General features: G+C 44.0%; 1 pseudogene; it reads right to left on the reverse strand.

Moving 5' to 3' along the window:
• Positions 1–22,527: 22,527 nt before the first annotated feature.
• Positions 22,528–25,072, reverse strand: LOC148112674 (uncharacterized; annotated as a pseudogene).
• Positions 25,073–26,404: the final 1,332 nt, after the last annotated feature.

Below are 26,404 nucleotides of genomic sequence, written 5' to 3' on the forward strand. Positions count from 1 at the left end.
GTACCCCTTCCAGGCGATGAGGTATTGGAAGTGCCCTTCAGCCAACGGGAGTCCCGGATATTGTCCACCTCGTACGTCGAGGCGTCGTCCTCGTCGGCTGTGCCTGGGGGAACAGGCGTTGGTGGGCGGCGGAGATGGCTTGCGGGGGCCTCAGGGACCAGGAGGGACCGATGAAAAACAGGGTGGAGCCGCATGGAACAGGGTAGAGTCAACCGGTAGGCCACCGGATTGATGACCGCCTCGATAGGGAAGGGACCGATAAAGCGGTGGGCCAGTTTCCTCACCGGCCGGTCCGTGGGGAGGTGTTTCGTGGACAACCACACCCGATCTCCTACTTCCAGCGGTGGCGTCGCCCAGCGGGCGCGATCGGCGAACCGTTTATAATCCTCTTTCGCCCGGATCAGCTGCCGCTGCACCAGTTGCTGCACCGCCTGCAGCTCCGAGAGGAAGTCCCGGGTCTCGGGAACAGGGGAGTCCATGATAGTCAACGGGAAAAGCCGTGGATGGTATCCGATGTTGGCATGGAACGGGGTCATCTGGGTGGAAGTGTGTTGGGAGTTATTAAAAGCGAACTCCGCCAGGGGAAGGTACTCGGCCCAGTTGTCCTGCTGCTGGTTGACAAAACAGCGGAGGTACTGCTCCAGTATGCCGATGACCTTCTCCGTGCCCTCGTCAGTCTCCGGATGGTGCGACGACGACAGGCATACCTGCACCTCCAGCGTGGCCATCAGGCTTTTCCAGAAGCGGGCCGTGAACTGGGCCCTGCGGTCCAAAACCACCCGGTCCGGCAGGCCGTGGAGGCGGAAGATATGTTGCAGGAACAGGCGAGCCGTGGTGCGGGCCGAGAGCAGGCCGCGGCACGGGATGAAATGTGCCATCTTCGTGAGCGCATCCACCACCACGAGGATGGTCGTGTACGTAGCGGACAGGGGCAGGTCTGTCAGGAAGTCCATGGAGATGGCTCCCCACAGTCTCTCCGGTGTCGGCGGCGGCTGGAGGAGTCCAGGAGGGGGCCGGATGCGGCTTTGGCCTGTCGGCACGTCACATAGGACGTCACGTAGGCGTGCACGTCATGCCGTACCCGAGGCCACCAAAAAGTCCGTGTCACCAAGTTCAAAGTCTTAAAGAAGCCGAAGTGCCCCGCCGCGGGGTTGTCATGGCACTGGTTCATGACGAGGGCTCGGAGCGGACTCGTGGGCACGTACAGCCGACCCCGGTGCCTGAGCAAGCCCTCCTCCACGGTCCATGGGGACAGGGGGCCGACGTCCGCTCTCCGCTGCTGCGACCAGTCGTCCCGTCACTGCGCTTCCAGCACCTGAGCCCGCAGGTCCACCGGTTCCTGGACCGCGGCCAAGGAGTCCGCTGGCAGCACCGTCCGGGGGGAAGGGAGTCCTTGGGGCAAAAGTATTCCGGCTTACGGGATAGCGCGTCCGCCCTCTGGTTGAGGTTGCTCGGAATGTATGTGACGTGGAAGTTGAACCGGGCGAAAAACAACGACCACCGGATCTGCCGCTGGTTCAACTTCCTGGCCGTGGTGAGGTGCTCCAGGTTCTGAATGTCCGTCCGCACCTCCACCTGGTGTCGGGCCCCCTCGAGGAGATATCGCCAAGCCTCGAACGCGGCCTTGATTGCCAGCAACTCCTTTTCCCAGATGGTGTAGTTGCGCTCGGAAGGCCTGCTTGAAGACCTCGAAGGCCTGCTGCTGTGGGGGCCCCCACTGGAACGGGACCTTCTTCCGAAGGAGCTGGGTCAATGGCAAGGTCAGGGTGGCGAAGCCCGGGATGAAGGTCCGATAGTAGTTGGTGAATCCCAACAGACGCTGGACGTCCTTCACCCAATGCGGGGGTTCCCAACTGCGCAAGGCCTCCACCTTGCGCGGGTCCATTGCAATGCCCTCGGGGGTGATGATGTGCCCGAGGAACTCTATGGAAGTCTGGAAGAAGTAGCATTTCTCCAACTTCGCATAGAGCTGGTGCTCCCGCAGGCGCTGCAGGACCTGACGGACATGCTGGAGGTGACTTTCCGGGGTCCGGGAATAGATCAAAATGTCATCCAAGTAGATCACCACGAACCGATCCAGCATGTCCCGGAACATGTCATTCATCAAGTGCTGGAAGACCGCAGGGGCGTTGGTCAATCCAAACGGCATGACGGTATACTCGAAGTGTCCGTACCGAGTGCCGAACGCCATCTTCCACTCGTCCCCCTCTCACACACGCACCAGGTTGTAGGCCCCTCGGAGATCGAGCTTAGTGAAGATCGAGGCCTCCCGCAACCTCTCCATCAGCTCCAGGATCAGCGGCAGGGGATAGCGATTTCGCACTGTGATGGCATTCAAGCGCCGGTAGTCGCAACACAGGCGCAAGTCCCCCGTCTTCTTTTTAATGAAGAGGACCGGGGCCGAGAGCGGGGAGGTCGAAGGCCAGTTGAACCCACGGGCCAGGTTCTTTTCCAAAAAGTCCTGTAAGGCGGCCAGCTCAGGCTCTGACATGGAGTACAGGCGTCCCGAGGGCAGGGGCGCGTTGGGCATCAGGTCCACCGCGCAGTCGTAGGGTCGGTGCGGGGGCAAGCGGTCCGCCTCCTTCTCGCTGAACACATCTGCGAAGGGCGTCAGCTCTGGAGGCAAGGAGACGTTCGGGGCAGAGACGTCCTGGCCGGCACAGGTGTGGCGAAGGTGGTTGACACACTCCAGGCTCGGGAACAAGATGGCGTTTTTCAACCAGGCCACCTGAGGGTCGTGCGCCCGAAGCCAGGCCATCCCCAGGACCAAGGGAAAGTGCAGATCCGCCGTTATGTAAAACTGGATTGCCTCCTCTTGGTTCCCAATGGCGAGGCGCAAGGGCTGGGTAGTGAATTTGATGGGCCCCGCCACGAGTTCCTGCCCATCGATAGTCTCGACCCTCAATGGAGGGTCCACTGGAACCAAGGGGACTTTGTAATGGGCCACAAAGGCCTGGTCCATAAAGTTCGTGGTGGCCCCCGAGTCCACCAGCGCGTGCGCCTGGAGCCCCTCTGACCGGTTAGCCAACAACACCCGGGTGTTCAAAATCAGGTGCCGAGGGGGCTCACAGTCCACAGCCGCCGACTCCGGCGGGGCATGGTCACGTGCCTGACCCAGAGTTTCCCCTAGGCCAGGCCTGGCCCGTTTCCCGGCTGGTCACGCCGAGACTCCGGAACAGGCTTGAGCGGTCCACTCCGCTTTCGGGGACACAAGGCGGCAAAATGTCCTGCCTCGCCGCAATAGAGGCACAACCCCCCTTGACGTTTCCGCATCCGCTCCTGGGCCGTCAGTTGAGGTCTGGCTGCTCCGAGCTCCATGGGCTCCTCAGCCGTCGCCACAAAACGCTGTGTGGTCCGGAGCGCTGGCGGTGCGAAATGCGGGGGTGCCGACGCTGTCGGTGGTTCCGGAAGAGCCCGACGGGGCCGTCGCCATTGCAGGCGGGCATCGATGCGCAGGCATTGGGTCACCAGCGCGTTGAGGGTCGGTGGCGCCTCCACATGAACCAGCTTGTCCTGCATCTCGTCGGAAAGGCCGTCCTGGAAGGCGTCCATCAGCGCCACCTCGTTCCAAGCCAAATCCTGGCCTAGCAGTTGGAATTCTGCAATATAGTCCTGCAGGGGGCGCTTGCCTTGGCGGAGGTCCTTGATGCGCCTCGCTGCCGTCTGCACCCGGAGGAGGTCCTCAAACATGGTGCGCAGGTGTTGTAAAAAGCCCTGAAAGTCCAGGAGCAAGGGGCTATCTTGCAACAACAGGGGCGTGGCCCATCGGGCGGCAGTGCCAGAGAGGGAGCTGATAACAAATGCCACCCAAGCCCGGTCATCCGGAAAATCCTCCGGCCTCATCGCCATGAACAGTTGGCATTGTCCCAAGAAGGCCGGGAACATCTCCTGCTGCCCAGAAAACCTATCTGGCACGTTCACTGGGCATCTTGGACGGGGAGGGGGAGGAGGTGGAGCTGCAGGAGCATTTCCCAAAGCAAGTTGGGCAGTTAGCTGTGCTACTTGCTGTTGCAGAAGCTGATTGGCTTCCAGCATCTGCTGTATCTGCTGCTGCAGCTGTTGGTCCATCGTGGGTTAACGATGGAGTATGTGGTGACGAACAAGATGATCTGTCCCCGTCCACACACACACACAAACACAGCCAGCCGAGGGTTAAGGAAACACTTTGGAACGCACCCAGTTTCTTTATCTCCGACTTGGCAGCGATAGACACACCGTCTGCCAAGTGCCTTTATTTTCACAGAAAAACAGACAGATAAAATACTCAGCTTCCAAATGTCCAACAACAATAATTATTTCTCTCCGCAGTTCCGAACGAGGCTTTAGTGACTATCCAAGGTTAATTTTGTTCGTCACAAGGATCACTGACCACTACCCTCTATTATATAGTCTCTGGGGTGTGGTCCAGTGACTCAGTTCTAACCCCTAGCACGCCTCCTAAGCTGCTGCAATCATTTATCACGCCTTCGGAGGCGTGCATCCAGGAATGATGTTTCTTCGTCACTCTGATCCGAGCCACCTGTCTCCCTGCTAATCTCCTCTCCCTCGGCCGGCACCTGAGACAATGCCAGAGGGGAGGGGCCTGGAGAGGGAAGCCTGGCTGACTCCTCTTCCTCATGCTCGGAGCTTTCTTCCTCCGATGGGACAGGCTCAGAGGGCGGGGCCACAACAATTTCTTTCATTGTCATCACCTCCTGGCCTTCAACCTGAAGCTTGTTTTTAAAAGTAGCCTGTAAAATTTCATTACGTAATCTCTTTGTAGTAAAATATATTACAATGTCTCTTGGTAAGTGTTTCTGTCTGGCCACCCAAGAGTTGACACGATATGCCTTGTCAATCTGCCAACCCAGCTCAGTTTTTGTCTCCCCCAGCAACTGTGCCAATGCCTCTGACATCATTTCTTTCAAATTATCTTGTCTATTCTCCTTCACCCCTCTGAATCTTAAAGCAAATTCCATATCTCAATATTGTAACATCGTTACATCAACTTCAGCCCTTTCAAGTCTGCTGTGAGTCTCTCCCAATTTATTATCCAAAATTTCCGTAGTTTGCTTAATTTCTTCAACTTTATCATCCACCAATTCAATATCACCTGCCAAACATTTAAATGCCAATAATATGTCTTCTCTAATTTGCCGATTCTGAGTTAAAATCTCCTCTGAAACAGCCTGTATTTTTTTATTAGTTTCATTAATTTTTTCATTAATCACAGTAGCAATTTTATTTTGTATAGCTTGTAGGGCTTCTTGTATCATCTCAAACATTAAAGTCTGTGGGTCTGTTGGAGGGGCAGAGGCTTGCAATCTAGGAGTATGAGTTGGGGAGCTTCCAGCGCTCCCAGTTCCTTTAATAGGAATGGTCTTTACAGATTTTGAGTCCATTTTCAGTTTAAATTGATCGTTGTATTTTAATCAGAAGCCAAAAAGAAAAGTTCCTCAAAATCAAAGGATTTTCCCAATCTTAAATTAACGTTTAAAATCCTCCTTCTCTCAACACAAAAGTTCTTTCTAGGCAAGAGGCTACCAGCGAAACGAAACCTTCTTATAACTTTCACTTTCCACACCCTTTCAAACCACAATCGCCATCTTGTTTCAAATTGCTAATTTGTTACTTCCGAAGGAGGCTATAAACATTGGAGTTAAGGGTGAATACTTGCAGTCTGACTTCTCCTGGCTTGTTCTGCCTGCAGCAGTTGAAGATGTTAAAAATCCCTCACTTGTTTTCAGCAGAAATGGTCACGGCTTCTAGCTCCGCTAAATAATGGAGTCGTCCCAGGTCCGGAGCAGATTGACAGGCTTCTAGGGAGCTCTCACCCTTCGCGCCCCAAGATTTCTCCTAGGATGTTTGGGGGGCTCTACCTCCGCCTGTCAGCTCTTCTCTCCCCCTTTTGCCCGGGGAGAGGGTTTCCAAGCCCCAGACAGCTGTTTTTTGGCTGTTCTGGGGCTTTTACGGTGCCGGGGATCAGGCGCCCACAGAGGAGCGTCAGCAAAGCTCGCAGAGCCAACCGGAAGTCTTTAATTGGCATCTTAAGAGATCAGGAATGTAGCCATGAATGGGTAGGGAGGCAAAGTTACTCATGTCCGTGGCAATCCTTAAGCCACACGTGCCTCCTGGGTGGTGCTAATTGAGTAACAGATGGACTGGTAGCCAGACATCCGCGAGGATCTCCTGGCTTCACACACAACCCCACGGTCCTTTTAAGGACCTTTTAAGTCAAGAAGAACAACAGATAGAAGAAAACGAACCAGCCCAAGAATCAAGAGAGTGGTTAGATATGAAAAACCAGGACAGAGAAGGGGTAAGAACAAGATAGCAAAGGGAAGTAAAACAAAGAAAGGAAACAAGATGGACAAATAAGTAATTTAATGGAGGAGGAGGTAAATTTAATATCAATTAACATAAATGGATTGAATGCACCAATAAAATGAAGACAAATAATTACTAAACTTCAAAAATCGAATATGGAAATAGTATGCTTACAAGAAGTGCATATCCCAAAAGGAAAAAGTGGCTTTTTGGAAGCTTCCAAATTAGGAAAATTATTTGTAGCATTGGCAGAATCTAAGAAAAGAGGGATAGCAGTTTATATAAAGGAAAGATTAAACCCAAAAGAAATTTATGCAGATAATGAGGGAAGGATACTAATGATTGAAGTTTCAATAAAACAAAAAAGAATATTAATTATAGTTATTTATGCACCTAACACACATCAGAGAGAATATTATAGTAAATTACATAAACAATTAATAGAATTAGAGGTGGATAATCTGTGCATATTAGGTGACTTTAACACAGTGGTAGACCCCAAAAAAGATTATAAAACTGGAAAAAAGAAAAACCATGAAAGGAAAATATTACCAACTACATTCTTTGAATTGGCCCAGGAATTTAACTTAAAAGATACATGGAGAGAAATTAATCCCCCCAAAAAGCAATATACTTTCTTCTCCAATCCCCAAAATTCGTGGTCTAGGATAGACATGGTGTAGATAGACCCAGAAACAAGGAAAGACATTGCAGAAATAGAAATTGAAACTAATACCTGGGCAGACCACAATTCTTTCCCCAATTTCTATTCCTGGCTGTCTTTATTGGAGACATATGGAGCTTAGCAAATATTTACTTGGAAAAGATCCTCCTAGAAACTGTCAAAATATTTATGACTGGGAAGACACGGTAACAAGGTCAGCCAATGAATAAGCATAGCAATTAAGTCAGCCAATTGGGATCTAAGACAGACTGGAGCCAGGGCGTGTTTTAGTCTGCAGCATCTGAGTCTGTGCAGAGAAACAAAACTAAACCAGTGTGTCTGAACTTGTCTGCTGATCTGATCTGAACTGAAATGAAACTGTTCTCTGCTGTTGGTATTGTATATATATTCTTGTATATAAAGAAGTTAATGCATCCTGCTGAATCAGTTTATCTGTGTGTGCTTCTGGATTTGATTTTTGCAAGCAACTCTGACAGAAACAACATTAAAACCGTACTTAATCTTTAGAAGGGAGGGAGGAGGAAAGAGGTTGATTTGGTGCCAAAAATCAGTGATGGAAGCTGTTGATCATTATTTGGGGTTACAAGATTGCCTACTTTGAGCAGAGTATTATTACTTTCCCCTACTAACTGCTACTGTTTTTCAAACTTGGCAACTTTAAGAAGAGTGGATTTTAACTCCCAGAATTCCCCAGCCAGCATTTCTCAGCATTCTAGTAGCTGAATTCTGGGAGTTGAGATTCACATATCTAAAACCTGTTAAGTTTGAAAAACCCTGCTCAAAATACAGCGATCATTTGGTATAATCTACTAAAGATTCTCTATGCTTAGAAGCAAGCAAACTTCATTCTAAAAAAATAAAACAAGCATCACAATCAGCAGATTGATTTTGAACAGAGAGGGCTGCTTTTGGTACACCCAGAAGCTTTGCCTGAAGCAGAAAACAGCCACTAAATAATTATGGATATTTTTTGCATTACTCATAGAGTAATGCAAAAACCCCAGTATTTCAACCCTAGTATTTCAAGAGTTGTCATGGGCTTTCAAGTGTAGATAAAAGGTGATCATACCACCTTATATAGCTTAGGAACCTGCCTGTTCAGGCCTGCCTGTTACCAAGTGTATTTGCCTATCCACTGAGACACCACAAAGTGCTACTATCATGGACCTTGAAAATGGGCCTCTTTGATTCGACCGGAAGCGTTGTGGTGAGACAGTCGGGGAATTAGCGGGCTCTGATGAGCCCCGCAAAAACCCGGACTGACGAACTGTTGCCAAGGGGTCTTCGGACAGGAACCATCCTGTAGGGACAGGGATGAAGGAGAGGCACCTCAGGAGACCAAGAGGAACAGGCAAGTTCCTCGAAGGTCAGAGGCGGGGGGGTGGGGGCAGCAGCCATTGCAGTTGTCACGAAGCTGGGGCAACTGGACTAAGCATTGAGCAGGAGGGTTAATGCAATGGAGTTTTTTGAAGCCAGGTGAGTGACAGACAACTCACAGGTGAAACAATAATAAGAAAAAAATCTTTAAATCTGAAGACTCCTAGCAAAAAAAGGGCAGCTAATGAGCATAGGGCGAAGAAAAGAGGATGTTGAAGCGTAATTTTAAAGGGACAAAAACCCAAATAGAAAATTGACTTTTGAACAAAACTATTTAGAAAATAATTTGGAAAATTTTTAAAATGAGAGAAATTACCCCAAGATTGATTAAAGGATCGGAAATAAATAAATAGATCCTTTCCCCCCCCCCGCACTCTCTTTCGCAAATTTTAAGAAAAACAAAAGAGAATGGACAATAAGCCCTGTAATAGAAGTGCTGTTAAACAAAAGAGCCTTGGTAGTACAGTGGTCTAAAGCACCCTGTTATTAAGAACAGCTGCCTGCAATTACTGCAGGTTCGAATCTCGCCAAGGCTCAAGGTTGACTCAGCCTTCCATCCTTTCTAAGGTAGGTAAATTGAGGACCCAGTTGTGGGGGCAATAAGATGACTTTGTATAAATATACAAAAGAATGAAGGCTATTGCTTAACGCATTGTAAGCCGCCCTGAGTCTCCAGAGAAGGGCGGCATATAAATCAATTTTTTTTTAAAAAAAGGAAAAAAGAAAAAAGAAGTGAAAAGAGCTGTTTAAATTCGGACTGGACTATAAAACTGATTTGGTATTTTTAAAGCTAAAAAGAAAAAGAGAACCTAGTTAAGATTGTTAATGTAGATTGAAACAAAATGGATACTTGTTAGATAACTGGAAATCGTGGATTGCAGAGAGACACCTTCAGGAGCAAAAAGGAACATTGTAACTTGGTCTATGTTTTGGAAAATTGTGAACTTTATAGATAACAGCCGTGAGAACTTTTGGGGAGGATTCCTTTGTCTGCAAGTGACTTGACTTTGGGGGAAAAAAAGGAATACAATTGAACTTTTAAAATTGGAATAACACTAACTCAAAAAGAATAAAATGGCACAGGAAATTAGAGAAATGATCAAATAGATGTACTTGTCATGGAAAATGGAAATAAGAGAAATAACTACAATGCTGCATGGGGAATTAAAGTCTGAGGACATAAAAATTGAGATAGAGCTTACGCAAGCTGACAAGGAAACAAAGACCAAAGAGCAAGACACAGAGGCTGAAAATAAAGAAGATAAGGACAATGTGATTAAATATGAAAAAGTAATTGAAGATGTGGATAGTAATAATAAAAAGGAGGTTTTTAGAGATTACATTGGGATTAACAATGAAAAAAATAGAGAGGATAGAAAGAGACAAATAAGGAAAGAAGGGTGGAACAGAAAGAATATAAAGAACTTAAATGATTACACTGGGATTTACAGTGAAAAGATAAAAAAGAGAGAAAAAGGGTGGAAAACAACAGGAAATTATGGTCCGCCATAATTATCTTATTATGTAATTATTATGTAATTTTCTATAAAAGTCACTTTGATTATTTTATTGAAAAAGTTTTTCAAATACAAATTTTTCCCCCTTTCCCCCCTCCTCCCTAACCCCCCCTCCCCTCCCCCTGTGGCTTCTACAAAATAAAACCCAAATTCATAACAGATTATATAATACTTTACCATCCCTTTGCTCCACGCCCCATACGCTGACCCTTTCTTTCTAATAATATTATTATATCCCCCTTATACTATACATTTCAAAATAACATTCAACTGTAACATTATATAATAACTCCTAATTTAGCATAATAATATTATTATATCCCCCAATTTAGCAATTTCTACTCATAATCTACCCTTTTCCTCCTCCCCCATACATATATCTCTTAATTCAAATCTTTTATATATATTAGTATAACATTTCAAAACAACCTTCAACTATAAAACTATATAATAAATCCTAATTTGACATTTATTCAACTCATAGTCTGCCCATTTCCTCCACCCCCATACTTAACTCAAATCTTTTACATGTATTCATATCTAAACATAATATCCCTTTTCTTAAACTAAACAATCAATAAGCTAATCTGTCTCCACCCACTTTCCTACAGGACTACCATACATAATAATTTTTAATATCTTTATTCTTCTGCCCACACCACTAAGAAGTATTCCCTTATATAAATAAAATCCTCAAATGACTTTAAGCTTGTAATCCATATGATATCTTCTGTAATGTCTTTCAGCTGGATTGTTAACTCCATCACCCATGTTAGGGTAACATCACATCCTAATTCCAACAGTATGTTCGGTATCTTCAATTACCATCTGCCCCCATCAATAGTAGATGTCTTCATATATAAAAAAAACCACCCGAGTGACTTTATATTTGTATTCCATATAGTGTCTATTGTAATGTCTTTCATCTAAATTATTAATTCCAACCACCGTAATAGGGTAACAACCAGATCTTCTGCGTGCCCCAATCCCATAACTCTCTTGCCTTGTATCTCAGCATAAACGTAATACATTTATCAAAGAATCCAAAATAGATAGTTCCAATCCATTCAGTTTAAGGCCATTTTCACATCCCAAAAGTACAGCACTGCAGAGGTCTGTCACTCTCCTCAAGATAATATAAACCAATACTTTGCCTCAGCTATATTTTCATGTATTCAATCATCTCTTAGATAACTGGCATTACACTGTTGTTTAGTCTAAAAGTTTTTATTTTTGTAGGACCTGCTTCTTCTTTTCTTGACTTTTTGTGGGTTAGATCTCCATCCTGGTTTCCTTTCTATAAATTGTATATCAACTGTTTGGTTTCTATGCTGATCTATAACTTGATCTTGTTGGTTTTGCTTTTGTGGCTTAAATCTCCATTCTGGTTTCTTTTCTATGAGTTGTAGATCAACTGATTGATTTCCATGCTGGTCTGTAACTTGATAAGTCATCACATTAGAATCCAAAGCCGCCTCTCTTGAATTTATAAATAGTCCAGCTGAGACCTCTGAAGGAGAATCCAGAAGCGGCTCATCTACAAAGACCTCTGTAACTTGTTGTTTTTCCATTACTTCCACCTCCATCTGCTTATCCTGAGTTTCTATCTCTTGTTGATTTTGCTTTTCTTTATTCCACTCATGTATTATACATGGAGATGTTGAACCCATTTTGAGAATCTTATAGTAAAATTCTTCTGCTTTTTCAACAGTATTTAGTTGATATCTTTCTCCTTGATATCTCAATATTATACCAACTGGAGCATCCCACCTGAATGAGATGTTTTGTTTCTTTAGCTCAGTCACCAAAAATCCAAATTTCTTTCTGTCTTTTAACATCTTAGGCGGCAACTCTTTATATATCCAGATCTTTCTTCCATTCAGTTGTAGAGTAGAATTAAAGGATTTTTGCACAATATCATTTCTTATTCCTTTATCTGTAAAATAAATCACCACATCTCTAGGCAATTGCCTTTGCTTTGCAATCCAAGAATTTACTCTATAGGCCTTGTCAATCTTACAAGATACCTCCTCAGGATGAACCTTTAAAATCCCAGCTAGAACTTCAGCAGATATTTTTCTTAAATCATCTCTATTATTTTCCTGTAACCCTCTCATTCTAACTGCAAATTCCGTGAGCCTGTATTGCATCATTGTAACTTCTTTTTCAATCCCTTGTTTTATATTTTCTGCATTGTAAGTCTCGTGATCAGCTTCCTTTTTAGACTTTACTTCTGAGCTATTATCTTGAATATTTATCGAATCATTTTCAATTCTTTGTATTTTATTATCCAAATTATAAATCTTATTATCAACTTCCTCCATTTTAGACTCTAATAACTTGATATTTTTATCCATCTTTATAACTATTTCTGAAAAAGCATTAGTCACTGTTACAATCTTTCGTTGCAAATTATCATACTTTAGTTGTATCAATTCTTTAATTTCCTGCCTAAATTTTTCAAGATTCTGGTTCACAATCTCGTCATGTCTTGCCATCTCCTCCAGAACAAATTCTTTTAGGTTAAAGCCATTCTTCTGAATCTGCAAGTTCGAAACTTGTTCACTTAGTTTGTAAATGGGGGAACCCCCCCTCCCTGCTGCTTGTTTGTCTGGCTTTGTTAATTTTGATGCCATCCTGCCACACAAACAAACTCTTTTTAAAGAAAGAAGACTTCTCTCCAAACAAAGTCAGTATCAAATCTCCAAGAAGAAAGAAACATAAAATAGAAATTTTTCTTCTCAATTCTAGCCAGCGCTGTTTATTCTGCTACTTTGTAGCTTGTTAAACTATTCAGACGGAAGGACTTTCGCTTTCGGCTTTCTTCTTCTCAAGCCTCAGCAGTCGCCATTTTAAACTTTTTTTTTTCCTTCACTTTTAAGATCGCTTATAAATCATTAAAAATACTTGCGATTTAGGGTCCCAAGTCCAGATCTCATCCTCTTTAATTAAACAATCTGTTGATTTTCATTGAAAGGCTTGGTCTCGTCGCCTGGCTCTGCAAAAAGCAGAGTTCTCCCGAAGCCCGGAGCAGCGGCGAAGAAAATAGGGAGCCTCATCCTGCTTTGTCCCCAGGAGTAAAACAAAAACTCTGGGGACTTCACAGAGGGCTCTACCTGCCCTCGCCTGCTCTATTCTCACATTTCCTTATGGAAATGGAGTTTTTCGAGCCGCCTTTCAGCTGTGAAGGCGGCTCTTTACGGGCGACAGGGCTGGCGGTCCCAAGGGACCATCTGACAGCGATGGAAGCCAAACCCAACCCAAAGTCACTTTGATTATTGTTAGGAGCATAAATTGCTACTAAAAGTAATTTTGTATTGTTATCAATTATTTCAACCATCAAAATTCTACCTTCTGGATCGGCATATTTCTGCTCTGCTGTTAATACGTTTCTAATATACAAAGCAACTCCTCTTTTTTTACTTTGTGACAATGATAAAAAAGTTTTTCCAAGTTTTGGTTGAATCAATAGTTGTTCATGTTGTTTTTAATATGCACTTCCTGTAAGCAAATTATATCAAATTTAAATTTTTTAAATTTTATTTTACCCAATATACATTTTAAAAGACTTAAAATTGCTTAATTGATCTACTTCTTTTTTGGATTACTGGACTGGACTGAAAGTAGGAAAAATAGTATTGGGACATTTTTGAAATTTTGAAACTTGCTGATATTAGATTGTTTGGATTGCTGAGTTGGAACATCTGAACTGTGGGGGTTTTTTTTTTGTTGATTATTTAAAAGAAAGTTTTTCCTTTCCCTTTTTTTCCCCCCTTAAAAGAATAGGAGAGCTGGGGAGAGTACAGTGCTGCCACCCACTGGAAGAGAAACCTTGTTTCTATGTTTATTTAAGTAGCAGAAGAAAAGAAACATTGTAGCCAAAACAGAGATTGAAGAGCTACTGAATATTGTTTACACAGGTGCTCTTTAGTTAAATTGACAAAGCCTGGGAACACACTAGAAGGCTTTGATTTTTTTCTCTCTTTCTCTCTGACTTAGCTATCTTACTCCCAGTGAGATGTGTGGCTTGGAAAGAGGCAAAATGAAAAATCATTCCCTGTAGGCTCTCTGGATATAAAAGGATTTGAAGGACTATTAAATTTCTTCTTTGCTCTTTTTCCTTTTTATCTTTTTTCAATCTCCTCATTCCTGTTGTTTTTTCTTCCTTTTTTCATTTTGGAGTCTGGACTCCCATCTATTCATATTGGATTAAGGCACCCAAGAGCCTGAAGATTTATTGATATTTTTAAATTTTAATATTGGCCTTTCACTTGGAAGAGGATTTTAAATTTTTGTCTTTTCCTATTTTTTTTTGTGTGTGTGTGTGTGTGTGTGTTTTCTCCCTTTGGATTAGGGTTTCAGAAAAACCTAAAGAATTTGAGGAAGTATTGCTTTTTCTTTTTTCTTCTTCTTTTATTTTTCCCCTTCCCCTTTTTTCTACATTTTCCTCCTTCCCCTCCCTTTCTATTGTTCAGTTGGATTGCTTGAAGTGAACTTGGCTAACTATTGAACAAAATGAGTAAAAAAGTAGTGACGGTGGGAGCTGCAGCAACTACACCATCCTCATCACCATCTGGAGGCCAACGTTCCATCCAGACAATGTTACAACACGAGAAAGATAAAGAATCAGTGACACAAACGATCTTACAAACACTTCAAAGAATGAAACAGCAACAAAAAAGGATGGAGCAGCAACAAAAAAGGATGGAACAGCAATTATTGCAAACAGACAAAAAGGTGGTCAACATACAACTAACAATGACAAAATATGAAGAGAGATTGGTTAAACTGGAGGAAAAAGAAGGCTAAAAAGAAGAAAAAATGAAGGAAATTGAGAATAGATTGGGAGAGGTAGAACAAGGAACATCCGGCTTAATTGGATGGGAAATGGATAAAGCAGAATTTTTCTTAAATTTCTAAAATGTCAAAGAAGAAAAAGAGGAGGATCTAGCCGAGATCATGAATACAATTCTAGATGAGGCTTTAGAAGTAACTAAAGAGAAGATGATGGAAGGAATTGATGAAATTTATCGAGTTTATACTGGATATGTGATGCATAATAAGCTTCCAAGAGAAGAACACATAAGATTTACTAAGAAATCAGTCAAGGCACAAATCCTTCAGGCTGTTCATGACAAGGCTTTGAAATACAAAGAGAAAGAAGTGACAGTTCTGAGACAAATTTCAAGGAATTTCAATAAATGTAAATGGACTCAACTCGGCCAGTAAAAGAAGAATAGTATTTCATAAATTAGATATTTACATAATTAATTGATTTATATTAAAATGTTGGACTGTATTATTTAAGGAAATGTATGTTATAAAATAAATGGGTTCACTATTCCTATAAGAATTGAACAATTGTAATTTAATTAACAAAACTAATTACTCTGATGATGGATATAAAAACAATGAGAAGGGGTTTAATATAGAATAGAAGGGAAAAATGGAATTTGGTCAAAATTAGAGATGAAAATGAAGGGTAATATTGGTAAAAATAGATGAAAATAAATACTATGGCAAAAAGGAGGTATAGAAATTGTAATTTTAGTTGAAAGGATTAAAAACTGTTTAAATTGTTAACTGGCCAAATACTCTGTTCAGCAAAAATACGTTGTATGTTTGTGTGTGTGTGTGTATGTGTAAAAAAATTAAAAAAAAACTTTTTATAAAAAAGAAAAGAAAAAGAAAATGGGCCTCTTCAGTTGAATCCTTCTACTGTGGAATAACATAACTACTGCATTGTTATAAGCCTTCTTGGACAAGGTGTATACCTCTGCTTAGAGTTGCTTGTGAATGATGCAGATTCCAAGCTTGAGTAAATTATAAATATAAATAAAACTGTTATTTACAATAGTATTTTTAAAATAATTGTTTAAAACTGGAACAGAAAAATCCAGGAGATATTTAGCAGAAGCCTCATAAGGAAAAGGATCTTGTCTCCATATGGACCACAGCTCAAAGAGTAATGATCACCTGAGGTATGCTAGTATAACTCTAAGGAAAGAGGCAGAGTGGATTAATTATTTTTAGCAACAAAATATGCCAAAATGTTCTATATAAAATTAACAAGATATCTTTGCCTATGTATCATTTGGACAAAACTGTTAACTCAAAGTAAAAACAAATGAATGAAGACTATCTGGGATGAAACTCTTTAACAACCACTTACCTGGCAACTTTAACAATGGATGGGCTGAACCCTTCCTAAAATTGCTTGAAGTGAATTAATCTGAGTTTCCAGGTGTAACTACCAATACTTTTAGCTTCTTGGAATAATACTAGCAATTATAGCAATTATACTATAAGACTCCAGTGTTTTAGAATTAACAGAATAACACAATTGGAAAGAACCTTGGAGGTCTTCTAGTCCAACCCTCTGCTCAAGCAGGAAACCCACTGAGTCAAGTGGGTCTTTCCAGCCAAGTGCCTGTCCAATCTCTTCTTAAAAGACTCCAGTGATGAAACACCCACAACTTCTGGCTAATTTGCTCACTGTTAGAAAATTTCTCCTCAATTCTAGGTTGGATCTCTCCTTCATAAGTTTCCATCCATTGTTTCTTGTCTTGCATTTTGATACCTCAGAAAATTGGTTGACCCCTTCTTCTTTGTGGAAGCCCCTCAAATATTGGAATACTGCTATCATATCTCTCCTAGTTCTTCTTTTCACTAGATTAGATATACACAATTCCTGCAATTGCTCTTCATATGTCTTAGCCTTCAGCCTTTTAATCATCTTTGATGCTCTTTTCTGCACTCTTTTCAGAATCTCAACATCTTTTTTATAACATTGTGACCAAAACTGGATGCAATATTCCAAATGTGGTCTTACTAAGACTTTATAAAGCAGTACTAATACTTTTTTTAAAATTTGATTTATATGCTGCCCTTCTCCGGAGACTCATGAGATCTGTTGTTTGATTATCTTTTCCAAGATCTTCCCAGGTATTGGTGTCAGACTGATTGGTCAGTAGTTTCCAGGATCTGATTCCTCCCCCCCCCCCAATTTTGAAGTTGGGAACCACATGAGCTTTTTTCCAGTCCTCTGATAGTTCCTTAGTACTCCACAATCTATGAAAGATATGGTTCAATGGTTTCAAGATCACATCTGTTAGCTCCTTCAGAACTCTGGGATGTAATCCATCAGGTCCATGTGATTTGAACTGATCTAGAGTGGACAGGTGTTCTCTTACCATTTTCTTGCTTATTTTAATCTGTATTCCTAGTCTCTCTTTTATGGGTATATTTTGATATTTTGGGCTGTATTATTCTTTTGTGTGAAGACAGATGCAAATAATGAATTAAGCAGCTCTACTTTCTCTCTACTACCTGTTACTTCCTTGCCATCTTCTTTCATTAGTGAGTCAATTGTTTCCTTGACTTTTTTCTTGGATTTTACATGATGAAAGAAACTTTTATTATTTTTTGACATTTGTTGCAAGTTGTACCTTATTTTGAGCTTTAGCTTTTCTGACTTCATCTTTGCAAATTCAAACTATTTGTTGGTATTCTGTCTTAGTTGTGTGCCCCACTTTCCATTTTTGTACATCCTTTTTGTCTTCTATCTATCAGAGAGATCTTTGTGCAACTATGCTGGTTTCTTATTGGATTTCTTTTTTTCTTTTTCTTTTTAATGGTATTGTGTTGGACTGGGCTTTTATGATCATATTTTTCAGTGATTCCCATGTTTCTTGAGTTGTCTTCCTCTTTAGGATTTAGCTGAAACAGTTTGGAATTTGGGCATGGCTTAACTCTGCAGCTCTGAGTCTGTACAAAAGGAAATGGAAACTAGTCTGCTGAATTGAAATTGAAACTGTTCTCTCCTCTGGCCATTGGCATTGTATATTTATTTTCATGTGTTCTATTATATATAAAGAGAAGTTAATGAATCCTGCTGAATCAGTTACCTGTGTGTGCTTTCTGGATTTGATTTCTGCAACAAACTCTGACAGGTTATGGGCCCAGAGCACACAAAAAGACTGAACTGCAATTAAGCTGAGAGATTGCCTGTGTTAAAAGAGGAATCAGGCAGAGAAAGATTGCAGGATGGCTGTTGAAGTTAAGGAGAGCTCTCTGCCTCGTTTGGGACAGAAGAATTATATAATTTGGGCTGCAAAGATGGAGTATTTCCTGAAGGCTAAGGAGCTCTGGGATATTGTTGTTAATCCACCCCAGGGACCATTAGCAGCTGCAGAGCAGAGGCAGCATGATAAAGCAATGTCCTACATCATCTTGAGTTTAGAAGATGAACAATTTATCAATGTAGCTGATTTAAAGACTGCAAAGGAGGTTTCGCTCAAGTTAATAAGTGTGCATGTGAATGTGTCAGCATGCAATATTGTGCAATTATGAAAACAATGATACAAAGCCTGTGTATCATTGATACACATTGAGAATGTGTGGAGCAGCATTTGGTACAAATGCAAACTTTATTTGTTGAGTTAGAACAGCGAGGAATGAAGTTTCCTGAATCTCAAAAAGTGCTGTTGGTGTTAAACAGTCTTGATAAAATGTTGGACACTGTTTCTGCAGTATTTGAATGCAAACCAAAGCAGAAGTTGTGTTTGGAGGCCTTAAAGGCTTGTTTGATTGCTGAGGAGAACAAGCACCATTTTAGAAGAAGCCACGAGGAGAAATTCCTGAGGTGGGGGCCCAAGGAGCAGAGCAATAGAAAAGATGTCTGCAAAGAGAAATGTAGCAGCATAAGAGACCAGATTACAGCCCAGCAACAGAGGCAATGCTTCATCTGTGGTGAAAAGACACATTTAAAGAAGGACTGTTTGCAAAGGACTGACCCGATATAGTCAGTTGGCGCCATCGCTGACTATTGGGGGTGAATGGTTGGCCCCCACAGACAGGGCTTGCAACTTGGGCATCCTCCTGGATGCACGGCTGTCTTTAGAAGAGCATATGATGGCTGTGGCCAGGGGGGCTTTTTATCAGGTTCGCCTGATCTGCCAGTTGCATCTCTTTCTGGATCAGGATGCCTTACACACGATCACTCAGGCTCTCCCAAATTCCCAAATTTCTCCCATACTGAGAAAAGTGGTTATGTTTGTTAAATCATATAATACATATTCATGTTAAAGTCAAAGAACACATATATTGTCCATATATTGCCTGGACAACATGTTAGGCTTACACCATATCCTAACAATGTTCTCAGTCAAAGAAGAAAAATTGAACAGCTGTTGGAGAGATATAACATGAAAGATTGTAATACTGCTCCAACACCTATGAGTACAGATTTTCATAACAGTTTGGATGAGGACAAAAGTGAAGCCTGTGATCAGTCAGCAATAGGGAGCCTGTTATATCTGTCACAGTGGTCCAGACCAGACATAGCTTGTGCAGAAAACATTTTGAGTCATTTTACTGCTGCACCAACGCAATTGCATTGGATGGGTGTAAAAAGGATTCTCAGATATTTGAAGGGAACTGTGAATTTGGGTCTTCAAATACAGGTCTCTGAAGAATTAAAATTGAAATGCTATGTTGATAGTGATTATGCCAATGATGTAAAAACCAGAAAGTTGAATTCTGACATTGTTGTATTGTTTGGAGGGGGTTCGAAAGTCCAGGAAGCAAACAACTGCTGCCATTTCAACTGCGGAGGCAGAATTTATTGCTTTATCTGAACTTTTTCAGAGGTAACTTGGTATGTACAGCTGTTATGGGATTTAAATGTAAAGGTAAATGAAGCTGTAACGGTGTATAAAATAATGTTGTCTGCATTAAATTGGCAACAGGTGACAGAGTAAAGAACAGAAGCAAGCATGTGGACATTAAATATTGTAATATCAGTGAAGCCATAAAATGCAAATTAATCAGCTTGTTTCACTGTTCTTCAGAGGACAATTTGGCAGATATAATAACCAAACCATTGGGTGGAGTGCACCATGGGAAGAATATTAAGTTAATTGGATTTATGTCTATTCCAGTCATGAAGGGAGGAGTGTCAGTATATTCATGACTGGCTGAGACTGTCAGCGTTCCAGAAAAACCCCAACTCCAAGTAAAGATGCGGAAGCAAACATTTTCCAAAATTCTCTTTACTAGAATAGGCAAACTGGCACATCTGGGAAAACCCGAATCTGAAAAGCCCAGGTTTTCCTTCAGTAAGTCAAAGCTCCCAAAACCATCCCCTTCTCCCTCCAGTTGGTCAAATTCTCCAATCAATGTCCATTCCATCTCGATCCAGCCCCCTGACCACTCCTTCTCCAGATGCTGGATCGCCCTGACCTTGACCGATAGGAAGAATGCTATTAAGTCTACTAACAACCCCTCTCCTTAATCCCCCCTCCTACTTTCCCACACATGAGAAGGTGGCAGCATTGGAGCTTCTGGCCTAATATGGCTTCCAAAGCTGACAGGCATCCCCCCCTGCAAAAAAACCCACCTCTGAAAAATAAAGCAGAGAAAACACAAAATAAAGGATTAACACCGTGCACCAGACCCCTTAACCTCTCCCCCGCCCCAGGGCGACCTTTTGGTTTCTCAGGAAATTTGTCATGAAATTGTTTCATTAGAGCATCAGCATTTACATCCCAACTCTTCACCCAAGTAGCTTCAGCCAAAGGATAACCTTTCCAATGTACCAAATATTGTAAGTGACCCCTGGAGAGTTTAGAATCCAGGATCTTCTTCACCTCATAATGAGTTTCCCCTCGCACTACCAAAGGAGAGGGTGGAGCAGCTGGCAAGGGTCTTAGGTTAGATTCTCTGGCCAGTCTCAATAAGCTACTGTGGAAAACAGGGTGTACTTTCCCTAATATGTGAGGGAGTCTAAGTTGGACAGTCACTGGATTAATAACTTTCACTATAGGGAAGGGACCTATGAATTTGGGTCCAAACTTCTTGCTGGATAACCTCAATCTTAGGTACTTGGTTGACAAATACACTTTATCGCCTATTCGGAAAGTTGGTTGGAGGGACTGGCGTTTGTCGGCCTGCGCCTTATATCCTTCCACTGACTCTGCTAAATGTTTCTCAGTATTCTCCCAACCCTTTTTCAATGAGGTCATCCATTCCATTAGAGACATAGAAGTGGGCAGCTCTCTAGGCAACTCAGGCATCAGCACAAAATCCATGCCCATAGTTATCTGAAAAGAAGTCAACCCAGTACTGCTGTGTACTGCATTATTATAAGCCACTTCTGCGAACGGTAATAAGTCCGCCCAGTTTTCCTCTTGATAATTTACATAACACCTAATGTATTGCTCCACCATTGAGTTTAATTTTTCAGCCGATCCGTTAGTCGATGGGTGAAAAGCTGAGCTAAGCCCCTGGGATGACCCAATGGATTGTAGAAACTCTCTCCAGAACTTAGCAGTAAACTGGACCCCACAGTCTGATATTATTCTCCTCGGGACTCCATGTAGCCTGTAGATGTGTTTCACAAACAGCTTTGCCAGCTTCTTGGCCGAGGGTAGTCCATTGTAGGCAGTGAAGTGTGCTTGCTTGGAGAATAAATCAATGATAGTCCAAATAACCCTGTTACCCCCACTGTCAGGGAGCTCAATTATGAAGTCCATCACAATCTCCTCCCAGGGCTTGGTGGGTTTGGCCACAGCCTGGAGAAGTCCAGGGGGCTTCCCTGGTCTAGATTTCATGGTGGAGCAGGTGGAGCAGCTCCTAACATAGTCTTCCACATCAGCTTTCATCCTTGGCCACCAGAATTGTCTCCTAGTCAAATGGAGGGTTTTTAAAAATCCAAAGTGGCCCCCTAGTTGAGAATCATGACTCCTCTTTAGCACCAGGAGCCGCAGGCTGCGGGGCATGTAAAGTTTACTCCCCTTCCATGCCAACCCGTCTCTTAGGGTTAGGTCCACCTGGTTTTCCTTGAACCAGGAATCAGTCGAGGGTGCCGCTTTTACCTCTGCTGTCAACTTGTCTTTGGATAGGTTGGAACCCTGGTGCGTTTGCACTCTGGTCGGGCTTGGGCGGCTGGCTGAGTCTCCAAGATCATGGCATGAACTATCTCTTCCCGCCGGCTGTCAAACTGGGGCTTATGGGAGAGAGTGTCAGCTAAAAGGTTTTTACCCCCCGGGATGTATTTCAGGTTAAAGTTAAAGCGTTTGAAATATTGAGCCCAATGAACCTGCTTGGGAAAAAGTTTCTTCAGGGTCTTCAGCACCTCGAGATTCTTGTGGTCAGTCCATACCTCAAAAGGCTCATTAACCCCCTCTAGGAAGTGTCTCCAGGATAGGAGAACCCATTGCACCACAAAAGCCTCTTTTTCCCATACTGCCCATCTGCGCTCAGAGTCCGTTAACTTTCTCGATACGTAAGCACACGGCATTAGATTATTCTGGGCATCCCTTTGCAGTAGAACAGCAGCCACTGCTACATTATTTGCATCCGCCTGAACCATGAAGGGCTTATTTGGGTCAGGATGCTGTAGAATTGGCTCCACTGCAAATAGGCGTTTCAACCATTCAAAGGATTTTTGGCAGTCCATTGTCCAAGCTAAGGGTTGGCTAGGTTTTGGCTTGGTGGGAGACGGGCCGGGTTTTAGCAATTCTGTCAAAGGGAGTGCGACCTCAGTGAAGGAAGGGATGAATTGTCTCTAGAAGTTTGCAAATCCCAAGAAGCTCTGGAGTTGCTTATGGGTGCATGGGGGCTGCCAGTCCAGCACTGCCTTCACCTTCCCTGGTCTATTTCAATCCCCTGACTCGATCCCCTGTATCCCAGGTAGTCCAAGGACTCCTTATGGAACTCACATTTGGACAACTTTGCATAAAGTTTGGCCGCTAGGAGCTTTTTCAGCACTTGTCTGACCAATTTAACATGTTCTTCCATACTTTTGCTGAATATAAGAATGTCATCAAGATAAACAAGAACCCCCTGATATAGGTGCTCATGCAAAAATTTGTTGATCAGTTGTATGAAGATTGTGGGGGCCCCTTGGAGTCCAAAAGGCATGACCCAGAATTGGAAGCTGCCCAGGGGGCAGTTAAAAGCAGTCTTCCATTCGTCTCCCTCCTTTATGCGAACTTGGTAGTAGGCTTCTCTTAGATCTAGCTTGGTGAAAATCTTACTTTTTGATAGGTGGTTCAGCAAGTCCTTCATCAGTGGGAGGAGTAGGTATTTTGTATGCAAATGCCGGTCACACCTCTAAAATCAATGGACAATCTCAATGTACCACCTTTTTTTTTTCTTTAACCAGTATTGGGGCGGCCATCCTGGATTTCGCAGGCTCGATGAACCCTCTGGCTAGGTTATGGTCAATGTACTTCCTCAACTCAGTCATTTCAGCAGGAGTCATGGAGTACATTCTGGGTTTTGGCAATTTGGCTTCGGGTTGTAATTTGATGGCATGGGCCGATGAGGGGGGAGGAGGTTACATTCTTCCTCACTGAAAGCTTTGGCTAAGTCTGCATACACCTTAGGAATCTGGTGTTCGCCTCAAGGCCCATCTGAACAAACCGCTGTTGCTTCTGGCCGCTGGCTGTTATGGGTAGGTTGCTCTTTGGGGGGAGGGGCAGGGGGTAATGAGCCAACCCCTATCCTGATTTTCCAGTATCCATCTTCCCATTTGATGGTGGGGGCCCATTTGTCCAGCCAAGCCAGGCCGAGTATGATAGATTCTGACATTTTTGGGGTTACTATAAATCGTATAAGTTCATGATGTTTCCCCATCTCTAATTTAATCAGTTCAGTAATATGTGTGGCAGGGACCCCCCCCAATTAACGTTCCATCCACCTGGTGAAATTTAATTGGGTGCTTTAAGGGTGTTGTCCTGATTCCCAATTGTTCTACAACTTTAAGGCCAATTAGACATCTGGTGCAGCCGGTATCTATTATTGCTGGTAGTTCTGCTTGTTTCCATGTCTCTGGCAGCACTAGTTTTACTTTAATTGAGAAGGGGGGATGGGTGCACTCACCATCGGGTCTTCATCTCCCCTAGCCATGCCGGGAGGGGTTTCTTTAGCCTGAGGGTCCTCGATTTCTTCAGTGGGGTGGGGAATTTCCACGGCTTGTCTGGCAAATCGGCTGGTGTCTGGGGTTTTCCTTGGAGCCCTCCTACCTCGTGCAGCTGTGGCAGGACGTTGTTGTGGAATTGGGGCAGGGGCCAGGCACTCAGAAGCTCGATGTCCTGTTTGTCCACACCAATAGCACTTAATCCCCCCCCAGGTTGGGGGGGGCGACATTTGTAGCCTTTGAAATGGGCCTTCTATATAACGCTCTCCGAGGCAGCTGCTGTGCTGGGGTTTTCCTGTGGGGGTGGACTTCTCTGTCTAGAGCTATGGACATGGTATACCAGTCTTGGAGACACTCAGGCACCCCCGGATCCCACAGGCTTTTCTGACTTCTGGCTCAATAGCTTCTTTAAAGTAGGGTAGGAGTATGCGGTCAGGCCAATGCCCTAGATTCCCTGCAACTTGTCTAAAGTCCCATACAAAGTCTTTTATAGGTCGATTACCTTGCTTCATGACCTTTAGCGTGGCTTCGCTTTCATTTATACGGTCTGGGTTCTCAAATCGGGAATGGAGTAGTGTAATGAACCCATCAGCATCATTCAGTTCTGCAGCGCCCTCATTGTGCAGCTGGGCTATCCATTCAGAAGCCTCTCCCTCATTCATCCCATCTGAGATTGCTGACACCAAGTCCCGTTCTGATCCATATTGGTCCCCGTACTGATCTACGTGAGCCCAGACCTGCTAAGGAAATAAGCTAGTTTGGCCGGCGTCCCATCAAAGGTTGCTCTGAAGCAGGGTGGCATTGGCCTCACAGGTGGAGGGGCTCCAGCCACGGCTGGCTGGCATAGAACTTGTTGCAGGGCTACTCCTGGTTGCTGCATTCCATCCAGCTGCTGAGGGACTTGCTGGGCTGGAGAGAGGGGGGGCAATGTCGTCGGCTGCTAGGGGAGGGGGCCCGGCTGTTGAGTGGCTTGCTGGGCTGGATGGAGGGGGGGCATTCCAGCTGGCTACTGGATTAGTCCCCCCTGTGGTGCCAGGATCATTGAGCCATAGGAGGGCCATGGGGATCCCTGGAAGCTTGGAACAGATGGCACAGGATACCACTGGCACTGGACCCATCACTGGCTGGGATAAAACCTCCATCCTGGTGGTATATTCTCAGCAGGAGGTAGCACAAAGGCAGGCTGGTGAGGCACCCCAAACAGGGGGTTTTGCATTCCGTATGCCGGCTGCACCTGGTGCCCCACTGCTGCAGGATGGTCATGCTGCACTAATCCTCTCATTTTGCCCCTGGCCGGGTAAGGGGGGGTCTGCACCCTACTAATCTATGTCCCAGATCAGGGAAGGTGAATGTAGGTTGCGCTAGCCTCCATCTCACCTCAAGGGGTTGGGAAGAGGGTGCATAACTTCCCACTTCCATCCGCTCAAAACACTCAGGGAGCCCAGTTAAGGACTGGCTTTGCATTGGGTGCAGCCAGTCCCAGTCCTGGGAGTCTCCGGATCCCACAGCAGTCCCCATACTCCAGTCTGGCTCACGGGGCGACTTAATTTCCCCTCCTGGAGCTGGGTCGGACTGGCAACTTTTCCAGGAATCTGACATCTTGGGCCAAGCCCCCAGCCAAAGGGTTTCCTCTGCAGCCTCCATGGTTCACCCCATTTCTTCAGAAGGAGAAAGCAAGGGGTCAACAATTCCTTGAGCATCCACCCCCCTCCCGGCGGGCCCCTCTCCAATTTCTCCTTTCTCCTCCATCTTCACTGAGTCTTCGCACCACCTGGGGTTTAGGTAGATGCTGGGGCTCAGCACCCCCAATAGCCCCCTTAAGGGGTGCTGTTAGGTTTTAAAGGAGATTCGGGTTAATATCAGCATTCCAGAAAAACCCCAAATGTTTGCAGGAGCAAACAGTTTCCAAAATTCTCTTTACTAGAATAGGCAAACTGGGAAAACCCGAATCGGAAAAGCCCGGGTTTTCCTTCAGTTAGTCAAAGCTCCCAAAACCATCCCCCTTTCCCCCCAGTCGGCACATGCTCCAATCAACATCCATTCCATCTCGATCCAGCCCCCTGACCACTCCTTCTCCAGATGCTGGATCACCCTGACCTTGACCGACAGGAAGAATGCTATTATGTCTACTAACAACCCCTCTCCTTAATCCCCCCTCCTACTTTCCCACACATGAGAAGGTGGCAGCATTGGAGCTTCCGGCCTAATATGGCTTCCAAAGCTGACAGAGACATGGTAACAAGGTCAGCCAATGAATAGGCATAGCACCTGGGTCAGCCAATGAATAGGGCTTAGTAATAAGATCAGCCAGTGGGAGTTGAAACAGTTTGGAGTTTGGGTGTGGCTTAACTCTGCAGCTCTGAGTCTGTGCAAAAGGAAACTGAAACTAGTCTGCTGAATTGAAACTGAAACTGTTCTCTCCTCTGGCCATTGGTATTGTATATTTATTTTCATGTGTTCTATTATATATAAAGAGAAGTTAATGAATCCTGCTGAATCAGTTATCTGTGTGTGCTTTCTGGATTTGATTGCTGCAACAAAGTCTGACAGTTTGTCTCCCAGTTGAAATCAGGGGTAGTTAAAGTCTCCCATTAC

This window comes from Pantherophis guttatus, chromosome 8 (genome assembly GCF_059756535.1).
Source record: "Pantherophis guttatus breed Tessera chromosome 8, ASM5975653v1, whole genome shotgun sequence".
Classification (NCBI taxonomy): domain Eukaryota; kingdom Metazoa; phylum Chordata; class Lepidosauria; order Squamata; family Colubridae; genus Pantherophis; species Pantherophis guttatus.